The sequence below is a fragment of the Dermacentor silvarum genome, chromosome 4 (assembly GCF_013339745.2).
Source record: "Dermacentor silvarum isolate Dsil-2018 chromosome 4, BIME_Dsil_1.4, whole genome shotgun sequence".
NCBI lineage: Eukaryota > Metazoa > Arthropoda > Arachnida > Ixodida > Ixodidae > Dermacentor > Dermacentor silvarum.
Window position 1 is genome coordinate 177,309,622 of NC_051157.2, and position 10,221 is coordinate 177,319,842.

Consider the following 10,221-nt stretch of genomic DNA (forward strand, 5'->3'; position numbering starts at 1 on the left):
TCAAATTCCTGTAGCCGCAAGCTGCACCGTGTCAGTCGTCCTTAAGGGTCGCACATGCTTGCCAACCAACAGAGAGCATGGTGGTCCGTCACTACTTTGAACGGACGAACATAGAGATAGGGGCGAAACTTTATGATCGCCCACACGACTGCGAGGCACTCTTTCTCCATAGTCGATTAATTCGCCTCGGCACAGGACGGACCGGCTGGCACACGCTATAACTCTTCCACTCCATCTTGAAGCTGGACGAGCACTGCGCCAAGGCCAATGCTACTGGCGTCTGTATGCACGTCAGTATCAGCATCATCGTGAAAATTTGCAAGAACGGTGCTGACTGCAGGCACTGTCGTAATTCAGCAAAAGCCGCCTGTTGCTCATTATTATGCCACACAAATGGCATATCGTCCCTAGTAAGGCGTCCCTAGTTCCGCTATCTTCTGAAAGCCTTTAATAAACTTGCAAAAGTAGGCAGCACAAACCGAGGAAGCGCCGGGCGGGCTTCTTATCGGCAGGATCTGGAAACGCGGCCACATCGGCAAGCTTGTCTGGATCGGGTCGGACCCCTTTGGCACTTACTACATGCCCGAGGAACTTGAGCTCTTCATAACCAATGTGGCACTTTTAGGGTTTAAGTCTCAGATCTGCTGATCGGATGGCTTTTAGCATACTCCGTAGGCGGTGAAGATGCTGCTCGAATATTTCAGACAAGATGATCACATCATCTAGGTACACAACACAAGCCTGCCACCTTAGTTCAGTAAAGACAGTGTCCTTCATTCTCTGGGAAGTAGCTGGGGCTGACCACAAGCCAAAAGGAAGCACTCTAAATTGATAGAGACCATCTGGAGTCACAAAGGCAAGTCACATCTCGCGGTCGCGTTCGTGTACCTTGATTAGCCAGTACCCGCTTTTTAAATTGTGCGAAGAAAAATAGTGGGCGCGCCGTAGTCTATATAACTAGTCGTCGATACGCAGCAGCGGGTACATGTCCTTTTTAGTCACGTTGTTGAGCTTGCGGTAGTCGACACAGAAGCGTAGTGTTCCGTCTTTCTTTTTGAGAAGAACAACCTGAGACGGACCACGAGCTGTTGGAACTTTCGATGACGCCATCGTCAAGCATCTACCAGACTTGCGTACGTATGGCTTCGCGTTCTTTTGTCGACACGCGGTAAGGCTGCTGGTGTATCGGGCAAGCGTCTTCGTACGTGATGATCCTGTGTTTAGTGATGGAAGTCTGGCGTACCTTGGTAGAATGTGCGAAGCAGGTCCTGAAGTCAAGGAAGAGCTTGCGCTGTGCTGTCTGGCTATCGGTGGACAGTTCTGAATTGATGTCGAGATGGCCGAGAGACGTGTCTGCTGTCTCCACTACTTCTGACGTGAAACATTTAACGTTTGCTACTGCGTCTGCAAACGCTTACGAAGCGCCGCGGAACAGGTGTCGGTGCTCGTAGCTAAAGTTGGTAACAAGCAATTGCAAATGACCAGCACAAATCTGTATAACACTTCGAGCTACACAAACACCATGCTTCAGTAGGTGTTCCAAGTTACTTTCGGCCACCGCTTCACCATCGCGTAAGCCACAGCATGTGACGTCGACGTGGACACTGGCTGGTGGGGGAAGTGTTAAACTGTCTGCACAACACGAAGTACGTCGTCGCGGCGTTGACCGTCTTATACGTCGATTGCTCGTTCGGCAGAAAAAGTGATACGACGCTCTTGCAGATCGACAATAGCGCCGCACTCCTGCAGGAAGTCAACCCCAAGAATAACGTTGCGGGAGGATTCGCGTAAGACATGGAATCTCGCTACGAATGTAGATCATTGAATATCAACTCTATTCGTGCAGGCGCACAGTGGAGTAATGACCTGACTGCCAGCTGTCCGAATCTGCGAGTTATGCCAGGGCGAGATGACTTTCTTCAGCTGCGTTGCTATTTTCCCGCTTAGTATCGAGTGGTCTGCGCCGGTATCCACTGAAGCACTAACGGCGTAACCGTCAATAGTCACTGGTATATCGAGTGAAAGCCAGTCGTCCCATTCAGCTGCAGGTGATGTCGGATCGGTATCTTTCCGTAACTGCGTCCGTCGGGGGTCCTCAGCGCTTCGACCATCAGCGACCTCGCCCCCAAAGATCGCCTCAGTTTTCCCGGCGGGGACGGGGCGACCACTCGGGAGAATACGGCTGGGACGGAGGTGAAAATCGTCACAGAAACGGCGATCGCGACTACCGCCTGGCAGGAGGTGGCAGGCGCTGCTGAGAGAGGTAGTCGTGAATGTCCAGGGGTCGTTGGCGGTATCGGGGTGGCGGTGAGTATGCGGAAAAGCCGCGAATCCCAAGGCGCTTCACCGAGTGGCCAGCTTCACGCAGTGGAAGCACAAAGGCCACAAAGGCCGATGATCGGGTGTGCGCCAAACATCCGACTTTCTAGGGGGCGGGCGTCTGTCGTCGACGTAGTGAACCGCTTGCTACGAACGATGGGCAAATGGAGCGGCATGAACAACGGGCGGCGGCGTGTACCCCGCGTCGTAGTACGATATCGGCTGCGCCGACTGAACTGACACTGTAGGAGGAGCACGAACGAACAGCGGCGGAGAGGAAGCAGGGCGCTTTAGGGCTTCCGCGTAGGTCGCACGGTGGTATACAGGAGGTACTGCCGCAGTGTTATCAGGAGGCGAGGTGTCACGGCGCGCCTGGTGCAGTTCGTCCTTGATAATGCTTGCTATGGAGCTTACCGTAGGGTGCGGTGTTACAGCGGCCTTTTGCAACTCTTCACGCACTACAAAGCGGATGAGCTCTCGCAGACAGTCACCGTTGATTCCTATGGCCGTAAAAATGTCAGCAGCAGACGTATTGTTCGCTTGCCGCTTATACAGGTTCGAGCGATGCAGAAGCATCTTTTCTATGGTCACGGCCTCGTACAAGAACTCCGCGACCGTCTTCGGAGGGCTCCATACGTGGCCATCGAAGAATTGCTCCTTACCTCACGCATCAAATGACGTAACTTCTCCTCCGTCATTCTTGGATCCGCTCGTCTGAAGAGGCGCGTCATGTCTATGACGTACGTAGTCACAGTTTCGTTTGGCAACTGGACGCGGGCTTGAACCGCTCTTTCCGCTCGTTCGTGGCGATCAGCACTGCTGTAGGTCTCCAAAAGCTGACCACAAAACTCGCGCCACGACGTCAGTTGCTCCTCGCAATTCTGAAACCACGTACGCGTGCCATCCTCAAGGTAGAAGTAGACGTGTCTGAGTTCCATTCGTTCACGGAGGCTACGTGCTCAAAGTCGATCATCCAGTCTTCGACGTCTTCGAACACTGTGCCATGAAACGTCTTCGGGATCCGTGGGCTCTCAAGTGTGTACCGGTTCGACATCGTGCTTCCCGTACCGGTTGTGGCGGTTCGAACGGAAGCGCTGGTCATAACGGTTGATGTGGTGGGAATCGTAGCGTCGACGACTTCTGGGGACAGTTCCCTGATCCCGCGGCTGTCCCGATGCATGGGAGTGTCGACAGGCACTGGATTCGTAGCGAGGATCCTTGGAGGGGTCTGCAACATCCGTGAGGACGCGTACCCCGCACCTCCACCAGTTTGTCACGAGCCTCGAGAAGTAGTCTTGAAGGTTTAATAAACCGTAGACCAGCTGGCTCTTGGAAAACGCGACCGTCGGGGCTGGCTCGTGCAGGGAAGGGGCGCGCGGTCTTCTTTGTTCTCTTGGCCTCGACCCACTCTTGCCCTCGACCCACTACCTAAAGGTGGAATTGTCAACAAGGGGCTCAGACAGGGGTGCCCTCTATCCCCACTGCGGTTTGTGATGTACATGGTAATAATGTAAATGGCGATAGAGGGAAGAAATATCGGGTTTAATATCTCATACAAACAGGCGGGTACAATGGTGGGGCAGCAGCTTGCAGGTTTGTTTTATGAGGATGACATTGTGTTGCTAGCTAACAACTAAAGTGATATGCAACGCCTGGCTAATATCTGTGGACAGTAAAGCGAGAAAAAAAATTTGGGGCAGCTTGCACTAGTGGTGCAAGACTGGAGTAAATACACCGTTGCACAAATAAATGTATAATTGTGTGCTCTTTATAACATGTAAAATTTTGAAGCTCCCCTTACCCAATGCCTATTCTTTGGGTCTGTAAGGTATATTGAATAAAAAAATAAACAGCGGAGCTGGTGATCGAACTAGCTTCTTCCAGGTTTTACCAGCCTTGGCTAAGTTTTGCTAGGAAATGATAAATGCTCCTTCCTAGGCATGGTATTGCGAGTCGGCTCGCCGCCGACGCGCAGATTCTCGCTTGGCCGCGTGACACGCTTCAAGATGAACGGCTTCTTCGGGTGTCCGGATCTTGTTTGGTCGTTCCATGTCAAGGCTACATGTACTTACCACAGAGTCAACGATGCATCTGGCGCCGTCGCGGCGGCTGCGAGCTTTATCTCCCTGGTGACGTCGTGGCCAAGCTGCGCCTACACACTTGCCGGGGCGTGGCTGTTCGAAACCTGCTGAGCCGCCGCTAGAGGCGCCTGCTGCAGTCACGGACACCGCGCATTCGGCACGAACGCGGGAAACAGGGAAACGCGGACGGCGTCGGCAGCAGCTCTTCGGGTTGCCTCGTTGGTGCTGCTACAATTTCTTTCTCGTTCATTTCCTCTTTCTCTCCCCCGAGCATAGCGCGCGCCGCGCGCATGCTCTCCTACCCGCACCTTAACGTCCCATGTCAAGGCAACATGTGCATGGCACGGAGAAGAGGCGCAGCACATGCCGCTCCGCGACGTGGTTGCTAGGCAACGCGCGGTGACGTCATTGCCAGGCGCAGTTTTTTGTTGACACTACGAGGAGTAACCAAGAACTTAAATGCTCCACTGTTAAAATCACCTTTTGAAGATAACATAATTCTGTTCCTTGAGCTATACAGAGAGGCGGACTGCACTCACACGAGAAATCAGAACACATAATCAAATAACAAAACAATTGAAAATTTACATTCTAATTGAATAACTTTACCACACAAGGTGCAAACTATGAATTGTAGCCAGCGACAATTCTAGGCGCACCCAAAAGGATGAGTTTGCTGAATTGAATCCGTTAGGATATACGCACCACCAAACACGGCCCAGAAATTCACTGTGGCTCAACTTACTATTTAAATCGCATATATATATATATATATATATATATATATATATATATATATACAGCAAACGAGCAAAGGGAAAGCTACGCGTCTTAGTTGCGACCTTAATTCTGGACTTTCTAAATGTAGTGTGGATGTGAGCAATGAATTTAACATTTGACAAGTTTCCCGCAGAGAAATGAAATGCTGCAGACAGCATATATTCAAAGCTTTAGCAGGGCTAGATATGAAGAATTAAAGTCATTGCTCAACTAGATAAAAAAATTTGAAGATGAATGACGAATACCAAAAATATGGTTATTTCTAAAAAAATGAAGATGGAAGCGAATGTTCAAGCTATGTAACTATTTACTCAGTCCTACAACACTAGTGGTCTACTACTCAAAATAATGCAAAAAAGGTTAACACAAGAGATGGAAATACAGACGGTGATAAAGAGAGCAGAGTACCGAAAAATGCGTCTCATGGACCACATCGGTAATATGAGGTAGATGAGGAAAACCAAAGCAGAATAGCATATTTATGTTTGATAGATAATAGCAATTTATTTCAGTCAATTGAACACTACAACCTCTAATTAGAGTACATGAAAATGTGAACTGCGGAGCACCCTCATAAATACATGGTAAATGTTTTCATGGAACGAAAAGCACTTGTCATGGTGCATTTAGGTAACACAGCCTGGTACAAGGCTCAAAAGTTGTCAGGCAAAATTGCATTTGCTCCGTTGATTAATCTATACTTATACGCAGATTATGTACTGATAAAGTGTCCGGTGAAATAGTGATATCAGTGTGAAATGTCGAAGAAAAAAAGCTATCTTGAATTATTCGGAGGATACTGCTTTAGTGGCAGCAAGTATAAAACATTTAAACAACTATAAATAACACTAAACATATGACTACATGTGAGCACCAGTTCATTCAGATGACCAAAGGACTAATCGGTTTTGTAGATCATTAAGTTTTTCTAGGATTCACAGTAGATATAAATGACATCTCCAGCGAAGAACTTTAGCGAATAGTACAACTAAAAAGAGTATCGGTTTGATTACGAATGATTACGAATGACAAACACGCTACCGCGAAGCAAAAGTGCGTTTCGTTAGCGTTTTATGTTTTCCTGTGGTGATGTATCGGTGCGAATCATGTACCTAGAAAAATATAAAATAACAAGACAACGCAATTCCTTCCAGATCTGGTGCAGGCATAGTGCGTTGGGAATTCAGTGGACTACCAAACAAACTATTCCTTACGTCATAAGTGAGGTTAGGTACGAGTATTCGTTTAAAGCAATGGCTCCGAAACAAAACCTCTCTATAATATTCATGTTATATGAGCTGTCTGTAGAAAGGAGCACAAAATAGTCCTAGGTAATGTGAAAGGTGGCAGAAGTCAGTGTGCAGCGGTTAGTGTGCGATACATCAGGCCATAGGGAATAATATCAGCAAGCTTAAAGAAATGGTGTTTTGCACATATCATAGGCGTTCACATATTCCTGGTGTCACCAGAAGTCGACCATCACTCGACGACAAATGATTTAGGATTGGTCGACGGGGTTCCACGAAGAAATGTAAGAAACATGAAAAATAAATTCTATTATTTGATGCTATATTTAGGCAACATAAATGTTTTAAGAGGAAAGTCTTGTAATGTTGTCATATAGTGCAAATAAATTTGATATTTGGGCAACTAGCCGGATTGCCTATTAGCCTAGAAAGCACGATTGCTATGTTAGAGGCAAGTCTATGAGATACAGTGATCATGGCAGCCGTTATGACTTTTAAGACTTGCATCAGGAATGTAATAGCTGCAAGTTAGTATTCTGGTGACTTGGTTCAGTGACTTGCCCGGAGAAAGTAAAGTGTTGCCTGTGTTTCTCTAATGCACCACCACATAGTTTATATGCAAATTTATAAATGCGCAATACAGTGACGAAATTGTGCTAGAGCTCCATTGGGGACGCGACCTGATGAGGACCCTGTACCCTAGGACATTTTCTTCATTAAGCATACTTCTTAAACTAATGTGTTCTGTTTTGACTCTCATTTCGGTTACATGCTCATCGCGGTATGATGCTGAGCAATGAACTCTGAGGTCAATAGTTCTACATCACTTTTACTTACCAGTGAAATGACAAATTCCCAGCTACTATATTCGAGGGAAGTTTTGTCTGTGTACAGTTGCAAAGCTGCTGTATTGTGCGCTTGGAAGCTTTGAAGCGTCTTTGTTGACACTGACAGAAACCTTCTTGTTGGTACTGATCCTGAATATTGTTAACGAGCACGACAGCTCGTTAACAAGCACGACAACAAGCAAAACGCGACTACACAACTACATCGTAAATGAATCGTTTCTAATCAATGTACGGTTTTTGTCCTTGTTTCATGGACTCCTGTTGCTTGTTGTGAGCTCAAATTGCATGCAAGGACGCCACCCCTCTCTCAAGTTTTCAACGTGAAAATATTAGCAGAAAGTGCTTAGCAAGGGGCAGAATTGGAAGTTTTTTTTTATTTCTTGAACAAACATGAATGCTTCTATGCTGTTGCGCTCCAAACTGCAAGCCGTAACATGCAGGAGCACGGATCCTGCGAGTTCACGTGCTCTCAAATAAACCGGTACGGCGGGCGGTGCACGAGAAGGTTTGCAAAAAGCTATGCGAGAAGCCTGTTTTGGCCAGCAGATTTGTTACGTCACACCACATGGTTGTGAATTTAAAGATTTGAAGCGCCAAATGAAGTTTTCCGGCTCAAACCAGTCCTGGCACCGAGTGTGTCCCTAAGAGAGAGAGAAACATTTATTTAGACCATCTAGTTGATCTTGAGGACGAGTGGGTGGTGTCCTCATTCCAGGACTCCACTGGCCATGGCTGCTCGACGTACTTGCTGGACGAGAGCTTCTTGTCCCGCCAGGGTATCGCCAGTCAGCTGTACCTCCCACCGCTCAAATGACGTGTTAGGCGTCTTTAAATGTTCAGGTTTGCCCCCGCACCCCCACGAGATGTGAAAGAGCGTAGGGCGTGTGTCGCTGCACCAGGGGCAGATGCCGCGATATGTTTGTGGGTATATTTTGCTGTATCTGTGTAGGTTTGGGAATGTGTTTGTTGTCCCCAAAGTAAACCCAATGCATCTATCGTCGAAAAACATGCACAAGGGACGCTCTGGAGGAGAAAATAAAACGTGAGGAAGGTGAATCGGTGTGGAATAACCAGAGCAACAATAAGAGTAAGAATAACAAGACAAGCAAAACATGATATCAAGTTTCGTTTAAAATTTAGCATTGAATTATCGTTCACCTACTTCGTCAGCTTGAGAATTTTTAGAGTCTGTACTCTGTTCTTAATCAGCTCTTGAACGAACAAATAAAACATAGTGATTGTCGGGGGCATTATCAGCAAAATCTTTTGACAGCTGAAGTAGCTCCGTGGCACATACTGATTGCTTCAGCGGCTTTAGGTTCGAGTCATTAATTATGATTATTCCTACCAGACCTGCCCAATATAGTGTCCTCTTTACCACGCGTCTAGACCCCGTCATGTCTAATATGTCGCAATCTCGCGTTTTTGAAGTAGGGGCATGTAGCATTATTCCCCACTGTCCCTTATTTCTTACAATTAAAACTTTCACTTCACTTCGCGTGTCACAGTACACCACCTCTAATATGAACCAGGAAATATTTATTGATGCTACTGACGTGATTAATTGGTTGTCAATTTGCACTACTTATATATAGAGAGAGATATGTACTACTTATATAGAAGAGGGGCTCAAGCTGTGCAAGATCATAAACCAGTGGATCATAAACCCGCCTCTTCCCAGAATGTTCGGCGTGACGAGGATAACACGCCTAGATGTCCTAAATGCAGTGGCGAATTCCCGCAGTGCCTCTTGGTTGGTGCCAATAGAAAAATATTTATTTTCCCGAGCGCTACAAGTCCTGGTACATGAACTGCCCGACATCAAGCGGCCAATCCGCCTGTTCGGCGTCATATCTTAAAACCGTACACTCTTTTATAGCGCTGCTCTTAGGCGCCCATTGCGTTGAGGGTCGGCGTTCGCGGCTTAAGCGAGCGAATGAGCACCTCGAAAGATGAGAGCACACGCGGCGCGCAGCGGGTGATGAAACCAGTGGCGAGAGGGAAGAGGCGCGAGGGGAAAGAAGAGAGGAGGGTGCAGCTGAACCATGAGGCGGAAAGCGGAGGGAGGTATTGCGAAAGGGTGAGGAGGAAAGCGGAGTGCCCGCAGCGACCAGGCATGCGGCCCATGCGGAAACAAAGTGCTGACGTAGGCTACACACAACCTGCGATTACGATGAACTGATGCGAATTATTTATACAACCAACGGCTCTAAACATATTAAAGATATCATGGCGTGAGTAATAAACTCCAACAGAAAATAAAAATAAATTTAAATGAAGCGAAAGAAAAGGGGCCTTACAATTTGGATGAATACAACGTCTAGTTGTACTCAGATGACCGAGTACGAACTAAGAACCCACATGCTGCTGGGAATATCGCTGGTTCAATAGCTAGAAATCACTTTATAAAAGTCAGTGGCTGGCACATAATATGCGTCCTTAGTCAATGACTTCGCTAACGGGTTGAGGTGTTAATACAGCAGTTCCACCCTAAAAAGGTTGAGGACAAGCGCAGTTCCGCCCGAGCATTGATAGGTACGAGTGGACGGCAGTCTTGTTCTTATATGCGCGCACGATAAGACCCTTGTCCACGCATGTTTGTTCCCGCATTGTATATTGTTACGTTGTATACTCCGTTCCATACATAGCAGTCCAATCTGTAGAAGCTACGCAAGAAGTTCAATCAAGAAAAGTTATCACTCCACGCGTTCCGTCCATGCTTCGCAGCGCGCCAACAGCAATCTATCGCGCGATAATGCATGTGAGCGATAATACAATACATATTCCTAAAAACATGCACATATTAAAAAGATAGAGCGAATAGATCAAAGTTTCATTTAGGTCTCCACACGCTAAGAAATTATGTTTCTACGATGCATCATAACAATGAAATTGCAACCGAAATAATGTCATTACACGAATTATAACAATAACCTGTTTTGATGC